Genomic DNA, 17363 nt, shown 5'->3' with positions numbered 1-17363 from the left:
AGTCATGTAATCAGAGGTCCCTGCAGCCTCCACCTCCCAGGCTCAAGCGACCTCCCAACTGCCTGGCTAATTTATATTTTTTGTAAGGATGGGGACTCACTACGTTGCCTAGGTTGACCTGGAACTCCTGGGCTCAAGTGATCTTCTCATTTCAGCTTCCCAAAGTGCTAGGATTACAGGCGTGAGCCGCTGCACCCAGCCTTAATTTACTTTCTAATATTCCTACCTACATTACTGATTTTCATTCCTTACTCTAAAAGGGAGAGCATTTATGACATGATACCCTACTGCGTGGTATGGGTGTGCATTAAATATTCAGTGATAATTATATGATAGAAAATTAATACTTCGATAATAGAACATATAATGTGTGTTAAGACAACTTAAATCATTGATAGTAAAGACAAGCCCAACAATGTATGAATTAATTTCCCACCTGGAAGATAATGAAGAGAATCTTTTCTTTTGAAGAATGACGTGATGACCTACATGGTAATCCAATCAATGAATGTAAGGGATGATAAATGTATGCCTGGCTATGTCCACAAAAACAACTGGTGATATGGAGATTGAGGAGTCTGGCTCCTGACTGAAAACCTATCCATGATTTTTCAGGCCTTACCATGGGTAATTCCTAAGGCTCTACCTGGCAGGCCTCGCAGGAGAAAGCTACCCTCTCCAACCCAGACTTTGTGCTCAGGTAATAAATCACAGTGTCAAAAGGAAGCTGCAGGCCAGAATTCAGGCCTCTCTAGCTAGCCATTCTCTTTGCATATTTGCATACCTAGCCCATGTGTCTCTGCTGAGACCTCCTCACTGTGAAGGGTGGCACACCTCGAAGACACTTTTCACCACTCTGACTCAGTAGCCTGTACTTCACTTTTCCATTCCTAGCCTGTCCTGCTCCCCATCCCTACTCTAAGGCTCATAAAACTGCTAGAGCCTTTTTGTTTGGTGCTTTCTTGACACTGAGACCACCCCCATATCTGAGCTGTCAGGGATTTCTCTGGTTTGAATCATGCTTACAGCATAGCAGTAAGTGATTAAAGGCTTAACTTTCATTTTCGACCTGTGGCTTTCATCAGCTCCCTGACACCTGAAAGTTCAGCTCTTTTGTAATTTCAGCTGAGCTGCTGACAGAGATCACTGCATAGAGTTCCCAACCTATAACTAGATGTATTTTTATTAATATATAATTTAATAAATTCACCATTTAAAAGTGTACAATTCAGTGTTTTATAGTAGAGTCACAAGGTTGTACAACCATGACCACTGTCTAACTCCAGAACATTGTTGTCACCTAAGAAAGAAACCTGTATTCTCAACAGTCACTCCCTTTCTCCTGTTCTTCACCTGAGGGTAACCACTAAACTACTTTCTATTTCTATGCACTTTCTGGTTTTGGAGATTTCAAGTAAATGGAATCATACAATACATGGCATTTTATAAAAGTCCATGTGGAAGCCAGTTTCTTATTTAGAGCCTTGAATACGGAATTCCCAAGACACAGTGTATTCTTCCGTAAGACTGAAAAGTAGCATTAAAGTCACAAAGCTCTCAGTACATGAAACGGAAGTCCTCCTGTACCTTTCAGTCCAAAGTCAGTTCCAGGCCAATGTTACATTCATTCTTGTTTGACTCTGGCCTGTTCTCGTTTACTGAGCAACTGGGATCTGGATCTGTTTCCCTAATCCTATTGTCCTAAACCTATCTACATAGCTCCTTAAGTTTGTTCTATCTCCTAAACATTTCCAACTACAAAAGCATCAACTTCCAGCACAATCATACCTCTGTCATTACCAAAAACAGAACCCCCCTAGTACTTCGGTGTTAGGAACAAAGCAATTAATTGAAAGTTAATGTGATTCCTATAAATGTCTTAATTTTAAAAGGAGCATATTTTTAAAACAAGGTTGGAGGAAGAAGAATGAGTGTATATTGGAAGAATTTAAGATAGAAGAAACAAATAACACACACACACACACACACACACACACACACACACACACGTGATATTGTGAATGAATGAACGTAAGGAATGTAAGAATGGAGATAGAAAAAGTAAGCAGATTCCCTAATTGGGAATATACACATATATTCTCAAGAGGACATAGAAGGCATTCGCTAATTGGGAATCTGCTTACTTTTTCTATCTCCATTCTTCTAAGCCTGATCAAAAAAGAAATCACCGAAGTTTCTGTTTTAATATTTTTTTGTTTTGTTTTGAGACAGAGTCTTGCTCTGTCACCAGGCTGGAGTGCAGTGGTGTGATCTCGGCTCATTGCAACCTCCGACTCCCGGGTTCAAGCAATTCTCCTGCCTCAGTCTCCTGAGTAGGTGGGATTACAGACATGCACCACCACGCCCAGCTAATTTTTGTATTTTTAGTAGAGACGTGGTTTCACTGTGTTGGCCAGGATGGTCTCTATCTCCTGACCTCGTGATCCGCCCGCCTCGGGCACCTCCCAAAGTGCTGGGATTACAGGCATGAGCCATACGGCCCGGCCTCTGTTTTAATGTTAATTTTTGTACTTTGTTGACCTTGTTGTTTATTTTCCATGTGATTCAGTGACCAGAAGTGGAAAAGGCCTGCAATGGTGAGAAAGGCACATTTCACACAATAGAAGAGCACTGACTTTTGCTTGAGTTAAGCATTTATAATTGACATGACGTGCTTTCAGACTTTTATGCATAAAATATCCTTCTCATAATGAGCATTCTTTGAGAAACAAAGTGTTAAAATGTAATAATTATAAATGATTTCAAGATGGCAATGAATTATAATATTGAATATATTACATACTTCATATCATTAAAATATCACTTATAATTTAATATTTTATAGTTTCATAATCTTTTCTATATTCTTTTCATTAATATTAACTTTTGGGGGAATAATATGATTTTCTCTCAGTAGTAGTAAATATTTTGCTTTGATTCAAGATAATAACACCAGAACTGAATTCAGAGAAAAGCCGGCCAGAAAAATGAAACAGTTTAGCTATATAAATCAAAGAAGTTCCTAGAAGTTATTTCTTTTCTAGATTCTCTATTTTTCAGAGAGTTTAAAAACAATATTTGGAATACAATATATCATCTACTAGGTTGCAAAATGAAACTCCAAGGACAGTATATTTAGTTCACTGCCTATTTATTGTCTTTTGTGGTTTATTCTCATCCAGCAACTGACAATTTTAATTTACTCAGGTTTTTTCTTCCCCCTTAATGTTCCTAATGTCACACATGCGATAAAGCACTGCAAAGTAGTATGGGGAACAAAACAAATGAAAAAAGAAAAACAAATTCCAAGTATTCATTTCGGTTCTACCTCAAAAACTGAAAGAAAATTACTCCTAAAAGGCAAAGTGGTAGGGAAATGAGGAAAAGGAGAAAAAAAAACTTTGTCATCATTTTAAAATCTCATTTACATAGTCAGCATTTTTCTAAATCATCATCTTACTGAATAACTTAATTAACTCACAAGATACCTAACTAATAGTTGTGTAACACTTAGGAGCAGTAGTCCTGAGTCTTTGAGGGTATCTTAGAGATTCACTTGTGACTCTGAAAAGAGAGAGCTATGGAAATGAATCCACACCCACCCTTTACATTTGTGTTTCATTTTAGTTGGTTCACACACCTCCTGAAGCCCAACTGTGCAAACCTCGCTCATCAGTCCTTCTCATATGAAGAGCCGCTGCTTTGAAGTTTATTTCATTTGCTTCTCACAGTAGTCCTAAAATAGTCAATGAGCTTAGGTAACTTGTGCCAGGTAAAATAGTTCATAAGGATGAAAGCAAGACGGTCATCCAGATCTTGGCATCATGAGTGCAGTGGTCTTTCCACAATATCATATTGCATCACAGCTGATACTCTATTCCAAACTTCCAGTTCATTTTTCTTTTCCTTTTTATTGTAGTAAAAAAAAAATGAGATCCACCCTTTAAAATTTTTAAGTACACAGTATAGTATTGTTAACTATATGCACATTGTTGTAAAGCAAATACCTAGAACTTTTTAATTTTGCATAACTGAAACTCTAGACCAATTGAACAGCAACTCTCCCCAGCCTCTGAAAACCGCCATTCAACTTTCTGCTTCTATGAGCTTGACTATTTGAATACCTAATATAAGTGAGATCATGCAGTATTTTTCTTTCTATAACTGGTTTATTCACTTAACATAATGTCCTTAAGGTTCATCCACGTTGTATCATTTTACAATATTTCCTTCTTCTTTAAGGCTGAATATTACTCCACTGTGTGTAAATACCACATTTTCTTTTTCCATTCATTAATCAATGGGCATGTAGCTAATCAACTTTTAGCTATTATAAATAATGCTGCAATGAACATAGGAATACAAATATCTCTTCAATATCCTAATTTCAATTCTTAGTGCTAAATACCAAGAAGTGGGGCTGCTGGATCAGATGATAGTTCTGTTTTTGATATTTTGAGGAACCTCCAAACAGTTTTCCATTGAGGCTACACTATTTTACATTCACACTAACACAGCTCAAGGATTCAGATTTCTCTATATACTTACACTTTTTTATTTTCTGTTATTTTGATAATAGCCATCCTAACATGTGTGAGGTGATATACTTTGTGATTTGACTTGCATTTCCCTGGTGATAGTGATGGTGAGCACCTTTACATACACCTGTTGAACATTTTTATGTCTTTGGAGAAACGTCTAGTCAAGTTCTTTGACATTTTTAAATAAGGTTATTTGGTTTTTTTTTTTTGTTTTTTTTTTTTTTTTTTTTTACTATTGAGTTATGGGAGTTCTTTCTATATTTTAAAGATTAACCCCTTATAAGATATGCAACTTGCAAATACTTTCTCCCATTCCGTGGACTGCATTTTGACTCTGTTGGATTGTTTCCTTTGTTGTACAGAAGCTTTTTAGTTTGGTGTAGTTCAACTTATTATCTCTGCCTTCGTTGCCTATGCTTTTGGTGCCTTATCCAAGCAATCATTGCCAAGACAAATGTTATAAAATTTTCCCCTAAGTTTTCTTCAATAAGATTTATAGTTACAGGTCTTTTTTTTTAATTTTTAGTACTGTTTGAGTTGATTTTTTTTGTGTATGATGCAAAGTAAGGGTTCAATTTCATTCTGTTGCATGAGGGTAACCAGTTTTTCCAAATTTGTTTGTGGAAACAACTATTATTTCTCCATTGTGTGTTCTTAGCCCCCTTGTTGAAGATAATTTGATTGCATATGTGTGGGTTTATTTCTAGGTTCTGTTTTCTGTTTCATTGGTTTATATAGCTGTCTTTATTCTAGTACCATACTGTTTATTTTTTGTTGTTTTCTCCATTTTTATCGTGGTAAAATAAACATATAATTTATCAGCCTATTTTAAGTGTACAGTTCAGTGCTGTTAAATGTGTTCATAATGTTGTACAACCACATAACCATTATTCATCTCCATCACTCTTTTTATAAAACTGAAACTCTATTCCCCTTAAACAGTAACTCCTCATTCTCCCTTCCCCCCAGTCCCTGGAAGCCACTGGTCTACCTTTTGGCTTTACAATTTTGACTACTCTAAGCATTTTGTCAACTACTTTTTCTTCTGCAATTGAGATAATCATGTGTGTTTTTTCTTCTTTGTTCTCTTAATGTGGTGTATTTCACTGATGGACTTTGCTATGTTGAGTCACCCTTGCATTCCAAGAATAAATCCCACTTGATCATGGCTTATCATACATTAATATGTTGCAGAATTCTGTTTTCTAGTATTTTTGAGCATTTTACATCAATATTCATAAGAGATATTGGTCTATAGGGGTTTTTTGGATTTTTTTGACATGGAATCTCACTCTGTCACCCAGGCTGGAGTGCAGTGGTACGATCTCGGCTCACTGCAACCTCTGCCTCCCGGGTTCACACCATTCTCCTGCCTCAGCCTCCCTAGTAACTGGACTACAGGTGCCCGCCACCACGCCCGGCTAATTTTTTGTTTTTGTATTTTTAGTACAGACGGGGTTTCACCATGTTAGCCAGGATGATCTGATCTCCTGATCTCATGATCCGCCTGCCTCAGCCTCCCAAAGTGCTGAGATTACAGACGTGAGCCACCGTGCCCGGCCTTAATGTCCCTTTTTCTATTTCTGGCTTTGTTACTTGAATCTTTTCTCTCATTTTTTATTAGTTTATTTAGCTAAAGTTTTTTAAATTTTGTTCATCTTTTTAAAGAACCAAGTCTTGGGTTCATTGGTTTATTCTGTTGTTTTTCTATGCACTATCTTGTTTATCTCTGGTCGAATTTTTATTATTTCCTTTCTTCTGCTAGCTTTAGGTTTAATCTGTAATTTTTCTAGTTCCATACATTGTAAAGTTAGATTGTTGACTTGAGATCTTTAAGAACTTATAGCTATAAATTTCCCCCTTAGCACTGTTTCCTCATCCCACACATTTTGATATATTGTTTTTATTTTCCTTCATCTCGAAGTATTTTCTAATTTCCCTTACAATTTCTCTTTGATACGTTCATTGTTTAAGAGTGTATTGTTTAAATTCCAAAGTTTTGTAACTTTTTCCAGTTTTATTTATATTGATTTCAAACTTCATCCTTTCTATGGTTTGAATATGTCCCCCTAAAATTCATATGTTGAAAACTTAATCTCCAATGCAACAGTGTTGGGAGATGGGGCCTAATAAGGGATGAGTGGGCCATACGGGCAGAGTCCTCCCATAAACCCTACCATAAGGACTAAAATGACTATTGTCATTATTGAAGTAGCGGGGAAGTTATAAAGTAAGTTCAGCTCCTGATGCCACTCTTTTTCTGTTTCTTGCCATCTAATGCCTTCTGCCATAGGATGACCCTTGCCAGATGTTGGCACCATGCTTCTGGATTTCTCATCCTCCAAAACTGTGAGGAAAAAACATTTTTATATAAATTATCCAGTGTGTGGCATTTTGTTATAACAGCAAAAAATGAAATAAGACAATCTTCTTAGGATCAGAGAAGATACTTTCTATAACTATCTTTTCAATCTAATGAGACTTAATTTATGAAGTAACATATATTCTATTTTGGAAAATGTACCATGTACACTTGAGAAGAATGTGTATGCTGTTGTTGCATAGAGTTAGGTCTAATTGTTTTTTAATGTCTTGCATTTTCTTATTTATCTTTATTTTCCTAGCTATTATTGAGAGTGATTTATTCATCTTCAACTATTACTGTGGAACTGTGTATCTTTCCCTTCAATTATGTGAGTTACTTCTTCATATAATTTAATGATCTGTTACTAGGTTCATAAATGTTTATACTTGTTATAACTTCTTACTTGTATTAAACCTTTTATTAATATAGAATGTCCTTCTTTGCCTTTTGTAAACTTTTTGATTAAAGTCTATTTTGTCTGTTATCAGTATAGCTACCCTGCTCTTGTTTGGTTATTTGCCTGAGAAATCTTTTTCTGTCCCTCTACTTTCAATCTATTTGCATCTTTGGATCTAAAATGAGTCTCTTGTACACACATAGATCTTTTTTAAAAAATCTATTTTGCCAGTCTATCTTTTGATTAGCTCATTTAATCAATTTATAAGTAATTTCTGATAAGAAGGAACCTACTTCTGTCATTTTACTATTTTTGAATTCTTTTTTTTTTTTTCCTTTTTTGAGACAGAGTCTTGCTCTGTCACCTAGGCTGGAGTGCCATGGCACAATCTCGGCTCACTGCAGCCTCCGCCTCCTGGGTTCAAGTGATTTTCCTCCCTCAGTCTCATGAGTAGCTGGGGCTACAGGCACGTGCCACCACACCTAGCTATTTTTCGTATTTTTAGTAGAGACGGGGTTTCACCATGTTTGCCAGGATGGTTTCAATCTCCTGACTTTATGATCTGCCCGCCTCAGCCTCCCAAAGTGTGGGGATTACAGGTGTGAGCCACTGTGCCCAGCCACTATTTGAATTCGTTATAGCTTATAGATGTTTGCCCTACATTGCCTACATTACTATCTTTTATATTTAGTTGTCTATTTTATTTTCTTTAGTGATTTGCTTAAATTCCTTTCTCATTTCCTTGTATATAGCTATTTTCTTGGTAGTTACCATAGAGATTATATTTTAGATTCTGCATATATAACATTCTAATTTAAATTTATACCACCATAACTGCAATAATACATAAAAACTAGGCTCTTTCAAAAGCTCCATCCCCCCCACCCACTCAATTTTTGATGTCACAAAATTACATCTTTATGTATTGTTCAAAAATATAAACGTGTAAGTATTTTAAATTCATTAGTCTCTTAAATTATGTACAAAACAAAATTGTAGTTACAAAGCATAATATGAGCTTTTATACAAATTTAAATATATATAGATTAATCTCTTAAAGCATGTAGAACACAAAAAGTACAGTTAAAAAGTATTGTTACAATAATATAAGCTTTTATAATTTTCTATGTATTTTCCTTTATTAAGATCTTTATTTCTTTATACAACTTCAAGTTACTGTCTAGTGTCTTCTCATTTCACTCTGCAGGAGGATTTCTTGCAAGTCAGGTCTAATGGTAACAAACTCTCCCAACTGTTGTTTTTCTGGGGATGTCTTAATTTCGCCCTCACTTTAAGGACAGTTTGGCTGGATATAAGATTCTTCTTTGATACTGTTTTTTGTTTTTCTTTAGCACTTTGAATGTCAGCCCACTGCCTTCTGGCCTGCAATGTTTCTGGTGAGAAATATACTGATAATCTTATTGATTATTCCTTCTAAGTAATATATTGATGTTTTCCTGATGCTTTTAAGATTCTGTCTTTGTCTTCACTTTTTAAAGCTTTGATTATAATGTATTTCAGTTTATGTCTTTTTGAGTTCATCTTCCTTGAATTTTGTTGGATTTCTTGAATGTTTATATTAATGGCTTTTATCAGATTTGGAAAGGTTTTATCCATTGTTTCTTCAAGTTTTCTCTTCTCTTTCTCCTCTCCTCCTGTGACTCCTTGATTGTGTCACACAGGTCCCTTAGACTCTGTTTACTTTTTTCAATTCTTTTTCCTTCTGTTCTTTGATTTCCATTGTCCTGTCTTCAAGTTTACTGACTGTTTCCTTTGCTTGCTCAAATCTGCCTTTGAATCGCTCTAGTAAATTTTTTTATTTAAAGTTGTTGTACTTTTCAGCTCCCAATTCTTTTTAACTTGTGAGGTTTTCTATCCGTTGAATTTTTTTCATTTTGTTCATATATCGTTTTCTTGACTTTCTCTATATCTTCCTGTAGTTCTTTGATCATTTAACACAATTATTTTAAAGTCCCTCTGTAGCAGATCCACCATCAAGTCATTTTAGGGATTTCATGTTTTCCTTTGGACAAGACATAGTTTCCTAATTTTTTGTATGAATTGTGATTTTGGATCTAATAACATAGTAACTCTAAAAATTAGATTCTCCCTCCACTGAGAGTTTGCGGTTTTGTTATTTCAGTCAACGATTTTGCTTTTTATATTGTCATAAGAGGATTCTCTTGTAGGCTGTCTCTGTGCCAAGAATCAGTCTGAAGTGTAAACTTAAGGACTGTCTTTTCTAAGCCTGTGCCAAAGGAAAGGCAAGGCACAGGCTTAGAAAAGACAGTCCTTAAGTTTACACTTAGTAACTTAGTCATTTTCTGATTTTCACCATATGTGCAGTTACTTTGAATGCCCTACTTTTTAAAGTCTAGCTGTCAAAGGGGGAAAAAAACAGAAAAATAAAGTAGGAGAAGGGCACTGGCCCTTTTAATCTTCTGGAAGTCACTTCAGCCAGCAGGGAGGGGCTTGCAATAATGGATAGAGGTGCAACAATGACCACTCACCTCTTTGTGTCCACCTTTGTGACCAGAAACAGCAATCAGCAATCAGAGCAAAGATTGCCAATATTTGGAGGACAGGTCCTTTTTTTGCCCACTCTGGTTCCTGCATGCTCTGTGCAGACTGCTCCAGCAACATGTGCACAGCTGCCTGCTACAGGGGTGACTGTGAGAAATGGGTAGCTACTACTGTGGTTAAGTGCTGAAATTGACCGAAATTAATCATAATTTGCCATGCAAGCTTTCCCCTAGAAGTTGCAAGCCTTTAGTAGGTGTCAAAGATCCAAAATAGTTATATATCAGACAGATTCTGCAGTACAATTGTTCTCTAGGTGGGAAGACAGATTCCTGGTGCTTCCTACTCCACCATATTTCTATAATTATCTCTCCATAATGTTTTAACTACTGTAATTTTGTAATATCCTTTGAAGTCAGGAAGTGTGGGACCTCCAGCTTGTTCTTAAGATTGTTTGGGCTCTTTGTGGTTCTCTGTGGTTCCATATGAATTTTAGAATTGCTTTTTCTATTTCAGAAAAAAAAAAAACAGCTATGGGTATTTTGATATGGATGGTATTTAACCTGTGGATAGCTTTAAGTAGTATGGACAACAATATTAAGTCATCTAATTCATGAATATATATGTCTATTTATTACCATCTTTATTTTCTTTAGAAATGTTTGTAGTTTTCAGACAACAAGTCTTTAGTCTCCTGTTAAGTTTATATTTCTATGTATTTTTTGATGCTATTTTAACACAATTTTTAAAAATTTCCTTTTCGGATTTATGTTAGTATATGAAATCACAACTGATATTTGCATGTTGATTTTGTGTCCTGCAACTTTGCTGAATACATTAATTCTAGTAAGCTTTTTTATGTGGAATATTTAGGATTTTTTACATTCCATTTCTTTATTCCCTCTTTGCTCTATAAAGACAACACCATAAGGATTTCATATGCTAAACATTCAAAAACACTTCTTTAAAAAAGCTAGCTACTATCAACTGCCTCAAACCCATCATTGAGATATTAGCTGAATATAACAGTTACTACATCATTTAATTTCAGTGTCAAAGCTTTACTTTCTTCATATAAAAAAACTATTTGAGTGTCTTTTTAAATAAATACACATGCGTACCCACACATACCCTAGGCCATTAAATTTTAATTGGCCTGGTATACATTAGCCATTTAGGGGGTTCCCACTCCCAGAGATCCCATATTAACATGTTTGGAAAAGTCTGGTATTTGCATTTTTGTAATGCAGTGGCTATAGACAAGCAAAAGTTAAAGTCTACAGCTACAAATCCAAACCTATGGTACACCAAAGACGTATAAGCAAAGGCCTTGCTCAATTAGTCTAAAGATTAATCTGGGCATAGATTTTTTTTTTCTGTCACCTAGGCTGGAGTGCAGTGGTGTGATCTCAGCTCACTGCATGCAACCTCTGCCTCCTAGGTTCAAGCAATTCTCCTGCCTCAGCCTTCCAAATAGCTGGGACTACAGGAGGATGCCACCACACCTGGCTAATTTTTGTATTTTTTTTTTTTTTTGAAACAAGATTTTACCATGTTGGCCAGGCTGGTCTTGAACTCCTGACCTCAGGTGATCCTAGCCTTGGCCTCCCAAAGTGCTAGGATTACATATATGAGCCATCGTGCCTGGCCCATAGACTTTTTTTTTTTTTAAACGCCTATTGGATTGCTAAAATTACTTACGTTTAAATATTTTAACTCCTCTGTGGAAGGACACTACTCTGATTTGTTATGTTCACTCTGACTGATATCTGAGGCTGGCCTCAGGGGTCTGCAGATCTAGTCCTACTCAGCCATTTAAGTAGTTGTATAATCTTGGGAATATTTTTAAACTATTTCATTAGATAGGGATTTTGATATATAGGTATATAGATATTGATATATTTAGATGGGTAAATGCAGCCACAGGGACTGCAAATGTTCTTTTCTACTCTTTTATAATATTTTATCATATATGTCTGAATAATTTGGTCACAGAACTTTATTTTCTTGAGTTATTACAGACTCCTCTCTATTAGTTACATATCTCATGCAGTGCTATTGGGTATATCTTTCTAGTATCTGCTAAAGTCCACTGCCCATCATCTTCACTGTGACAGCTATCATCTCAGTCATCATTATCAGCTTGAAATTTCTGTCTGCTTTTTACCTTTCTATCATCTCCGTTAGAATCTATGCTCTACAAAAGCAAACCCTGTCCTTGTTACAATTCTATTCCTTGTGCCTAGGACAGTACATGAAACACATTAAAATGAAATGATAAAAAAGAGTAGTTTCTCTTTCACAAAAAAAGTGCAATGTATGGCATATTCTCACATACAGAATTAAACTTTGTGTTTGAGATGTTTACTTCTTTAGTCGATCACTTATATTATCTATATATTTCAAAGGAAAAATGATGTCTGTACCAGGATTTTATTTTTTTAATAAACAATGTTTTTCATATTCCATTACACAGACATCTATGACTTCACATTTTCTATATAACATAATATCAGTCAAAACTATTTTAAAATACTTAACTTGAATAACCAGAGACAAACATTTAAATTTCAAAGTAAAATCACTCTTTCACTTATTTCTCTAAACTGTGATGCATGGATTGATAACCCTGGAATAAAACATCTTTTTATTTCAAAGACTTCATAACAACAACATAAAAAAAATACACTGAACATGCCAAATATACCAAATATTCCTGCCAGTAACATGTCATTATAACATCAAAAACATCAAAATTGAGTATTACTGACAAAAAGAGTTTGTTGTTATCGTTTGATCCCTATGCCTTTTTGTATATTACATCTCAATACCTTTTAGACATATTGAGATTCAATAATGGAAACCTAGAACTAGTTAGGAAATAGTAATTACAGGTTTGCAAGGATTAGATTGCAACCTCCAGCAGAAAGCTTAAGTGCCAACAGCATGATATCACTATTCAACTGTTACTTATAATAAGTTGCCTTCAGAAAGTCAGCAGGTGAAATCAAAATCACATTGCTTAACATGTCTTAAGGCCTCTACAATTAAATGCAGTTGAGCACACACCAGATGATTTTACTCCAACTAACAGGCTTTCTTGCATTCATCAGGTGAATGAGAAGAAACTAGTCATTGGGCTGTGATACACTAATTTTATTTCAACGTTATATTTAAGATTTAATTTTGACTAATGTAAGACCATCGTAGGTTTCATATTTATTTTAAAATATGAAAGTTTAAAATATGAAAGTTTCTTAATATTTATGAAGTTTACAAAGTTAGATCTCATAAGCTGTCATATGTTTAATATGTTTCTGCATTGTTTTACATCGATTATGAAGCTACACTGACTAGACGTAATCTTTAAGTACTTGTGATGAAAAGCACATTAGACTAAGATGAAGCTAAAATGAGTTTTTATATTTTATTATAACACTCAACTAGTATAGAAAAATAAATAAAAATGAGCAAATCCTCATTTTCCAGCTCCACATCACTGCAAATATAAATGCTTTCAAACAATAAGCACAGTGTTTTCAGGCCTTTGTCCACATTGACAAGAGTAAATTAAGAAAACTAGCCCCAGTATTTTGGTAAAGGGTAGTAAGCAAGTGAAATAAAATGCCTCGAATTTGTCTTTCTGTTCTAAACTTAGTATTTGGTATGTCTAAAGATGTGGTTCTCAAATTTTAAGATTCATAAGGATCACTCAGGGAGGTTCACAGAGATTATTGGATTTGATCTGAAGTCTAAAAGTTGGAACAGGCCTAATTATCTTAATTTTAGACCAGGATTCCAGAGAGTTACAATAGACACCTTTTGATAAATACTAGGTTAGAATTAACTCTGAAGATATCTCTGTGTCCAGTGAGCTGCAGACTTTGCTTCTAACCTATGTCACGGCTTCCCGAATTTGCAACTGGAATTATCCTTTTGTTTCTTGACTGTGGTTTATCATTCTTATGAAGGTAGAGCATTTTCCTGATTCCTGATAATCTGGCCATATCTTATCAACCCTTTTTCCTAAGACCACACATGTCTTCATGTTCCTAGTTAGGTCTAAGTTATTCATGCCATCTACAATTGCAGTGATGGCACCAGTCAATCTGCAAGTATCCTCACCTGTCCTGGAAGAACCTGCTGCCATATTACATCCACATTGTACATTGTTGACCATACTACTATTACTCTCTGTAGTACTAGTCCTAGAGCTATGTGAGGTACCTGATTCTGGGTCCACCTGTTTACAGTTTCCTGCTTCTTCCCTACCTGTAGCTTCTGGGACTTCAGCATGCCTGAAAGTATTACATGAAACTAATGTCTTAATCTGAATATATATTCTAAAATTATAGAATAGTTACATGACATATAATAATTCATATATATATATTAAAATTGCTTTATAAAAGGCCTGGCCTGAGAAATATCTTATAGAAAATAATCTGGTGGTATCCCACAAACAGTTCAGTGATTTCTCAGCAGTGTCAAATTGTCCTATACACTTATGAGAAAGAAAATAGTAAGATAAAGAGCATAAGACTGAAAAAATAGGCCGGGCGCGGCAGCTCACACCTGTAATTCCAGCACTTTGGGAGGCCGAGGCAGGCGGATCACGAGGTCAGGAAATCAAGACCATCCTGGCTAACAAAGTGAAACCCCATCCCTACTAAAAATACAAAAAATTAGCCGGGCATGGTGGCAGGCACCTGTAGTCCCAGCTACTTGGGAGGCTGAGGCAGGAGAATGGCGTGAACCTGGGAGGTGGAGCTTGCAGTGAGCTGAGATCACGCCACTGCACTCCAGCCTGGGTGACAGAGCGAGACTCCATCTCAAAAAAAAAAAAAAAAAAAATTGAAAAAATAATAACTTTTTGAGTTAGCATATAATGAACTTCAATATATATAAATACATGTAAAATATTTAGGGAAAACAATCTATGAACATAAGACAATGGTTTGTAAGCTTTTATTCATTGGCTAGGAAAGGGAACTGGAGTCTCTGTATACTGTTCCCTTATTCTACTGCTACCTGAATAAAGTTAACAAATTGATAGTCTTCCTAATCTAGGTTTTGGAAACTCCCCCACCACACCGGAAAAACATTAGCCTACTCATTAATGTGAAGTATAATTAGTTGTGTTTTAGTGTACTGTGTAGCTTTTTGTGCTTCACAAAATACAAAGCAGAGAAAAACAGTAAGAAAACAGCAAATACAAAACCAAGGCAACAGAGGAACGTCGGTAAAAGAGTGTGAAACTTTTGAAAGATCAGGCATTAAATGACCATGAGAAAAGATAAAATCATGAGTAATTCGATAAGGCCTTTATTTTCCGATCTCACTATGTTTAAAGAAAGCTTAAAACCATTAGCATTTTAGAAGTTTTCAAGAGAAAGAAAATGTACTATTTATGATAACTACAGAAGAAACACAGAAGTGGAGGAAAGAATGGTAGAGAAAGGTCAGGGAAGATTAGCACTGATAATATCTTACAAAGAGGGGAGTCAAAAATCATATTTCTAGAGCTGATGGAAAGGTGATAAAAGTACATATTATTTAAATTAAAAACATAATAAAGAAATTAAAATGGTGATATAACTACATTGGGTGGCTATGGGGAGAGGAGCTGGGAAGAAGGTAAAGAGGACAAAGTGCTTATCTAGTCTAGCAGACAAATCAGCGGAATATGTCTCGCAGGAGAAAATCATGATTGTTGGAATTCGAGTGTTATTCAGAGATATGAAGTAACCACCAAAATAACAAAACCCAGAAAAATTTAAAAACGATTGTTTCTAGATCCCTGAGGAATCGCCACACTGACTTCCACAAGGGTTGAACTAGTTTACAGTCCCACCAACAGTGTAAAAGTGTTCCTATTTCTCCACATCCTCTCCAGCACCTGTTGTTTCCTGACTTTTTAATGATCGCCATTCTAACTAGAAATTCCATTCGACCCAGCCATCCCATTACTGGGTATATACCCAAAGGACTATAAATCATGCTGCTATAAAGACACATGCACACGTATGTTTATTGCGGCATTATTCACAATAGCAAAGACTTGGAACCAACCCAAATGTCCAGCAATGATAGACTGGATTAAGAAAATGTGGCACATATACACCATGGAATACTATGCAGCCATAAAAAATGATGAGTTCACGTCCTTTGTAGGGACATGGATGAAACTGGAAATCATCATTCTCAGTAAACTATCGCAAGAACAAAAAACCAAACACCGCATATTCTCACTCATAGGTGGGAATTGAACAATGAGAACACATGGACACAGGAAGGGGGACATCACACTTTGGGGACTGTTGTGGGGTGGGGGGAGGGGGGAGGGATAGCATTGGGAGATATACCTAATGCTAGATGACAAGTTGGTGGGTGCAGCGCGCCAGCATGGCACATGTATACATATGTAACTTACCTGCACATTGCGCACATGTACCATAAAACCTAAAGTATAATAATGATAATAATAATAATAATAATAAAAGAAAAAAAAAAAAAAAAATAAAGAGAACCAATTGGGAAACAAAAGTAAATAAAATGGGGGAAATGAAAGAATGCCAGGGTTGGCAGGAATCCTAGTATGTGCACCATCTGGTGTCTGAGTCCCTTTGACAAAGTCTCTCCCCCCAGCGATGAGATGCATTTTCCTTCTGAAAACAGCCCTTGCTGACCCGACCTAGAGCAGACCCTGGAGCTATGTCCTACTTTGCCTCCAGCCTCTCCCACCCTCTCCCCAGTCCTACTTCTTTTTTTTCCTTCTCCTCCTCTCATCCTCCTTTTTTTTTTTTTCTTCTTGATTTAGTCCCATTAGTTTAGGTTTTTTTCACTCTTTTCAGACCACTTGTCTCAGAAAAGACTTGCCTAGTCTCAGCGTATCTTGATTGGTCTAAGCCAGGGGCTCTTAACATGCAGTCCACAGACTACCTCAACCAAGGAGTCTGTGGATGGAATGCATGGGATTCACAAACTTGGATGGGGAAAAAGGAAAAGAAGCTACACCTTTATTTTCACTAACATTTAACTGAAATTTAGCATTTGCTTCTCTTATGAACGTAAGGAACAAATCATAGTTGCATTAGCAGTACTTGTGACTTTGTCACCAAAAGAAGTGAAATATTTTTTCATATCATAAAACATTTGTTGCAGGTATCTCACAATATTGTTTACACTCATTGCTGCTTCAAAATTATAGTTATTAGATCAGCTGCTAGATTTTATTTAACATGCTAATAAAGAAGCATATTTGTTCCTGTAATATACTTTTAAAAATATATTTTGAAAACTGTATTCAAAAAAAAAAAAAAAAAAAAAAAAAAAAAAAAAAAAAAAAAAAAAAAAAAAAAAAACGATTGTTTCTAGCTACGGCAATTTGGAGTGGGAGTAGTGGGGCCAATAAACTGCCACCTTTAATTATAGGATCACCTTTACCTTTTCGGTTTACTTTACAGTTTTGATTTAATTTGTTATGAATTGTTTCCAACTTGGTTTTGTGGTCTCTCTCAAGAGTGGCCATAAGCTCCAG

The 17363-nt window shown here is 35.7% G+C and overlaps 1 protein-coding gene across 4 annotated transcripts in view; it reads right to left on the bottom strand.

The window, feature by feature from the left end:
• The window catches only part of SPAG16 (sperm associated antigen 16), a 1150408-nt gene that overhangs the window by 652920 nt on the left and 480125 nt on the right, over positions 1-17363 (bottom strand). The gene's annotated exons all lie outside the window — the stretch shown is intronic.

The sequence above is a fragment of the Pongo abelii genome, chromosome 11, assembly GCF_028885655.2.
Source record: "Pongo abelii isolate AG06213 chromosome 11, NHGRI_mPonAbe1-v2.0_pri, whole genome shotgun sequence".
Lineage (NCBI taxonomy): Eukaryota > Metazoa > Chordata > Mammalia > Primates > Hominidae > Pongo > Pongo abelii.
Note: the sequence above shows the minus strand (reverse complement) of the source record. Positions and strands in the feature narration are given on the sequence as shown.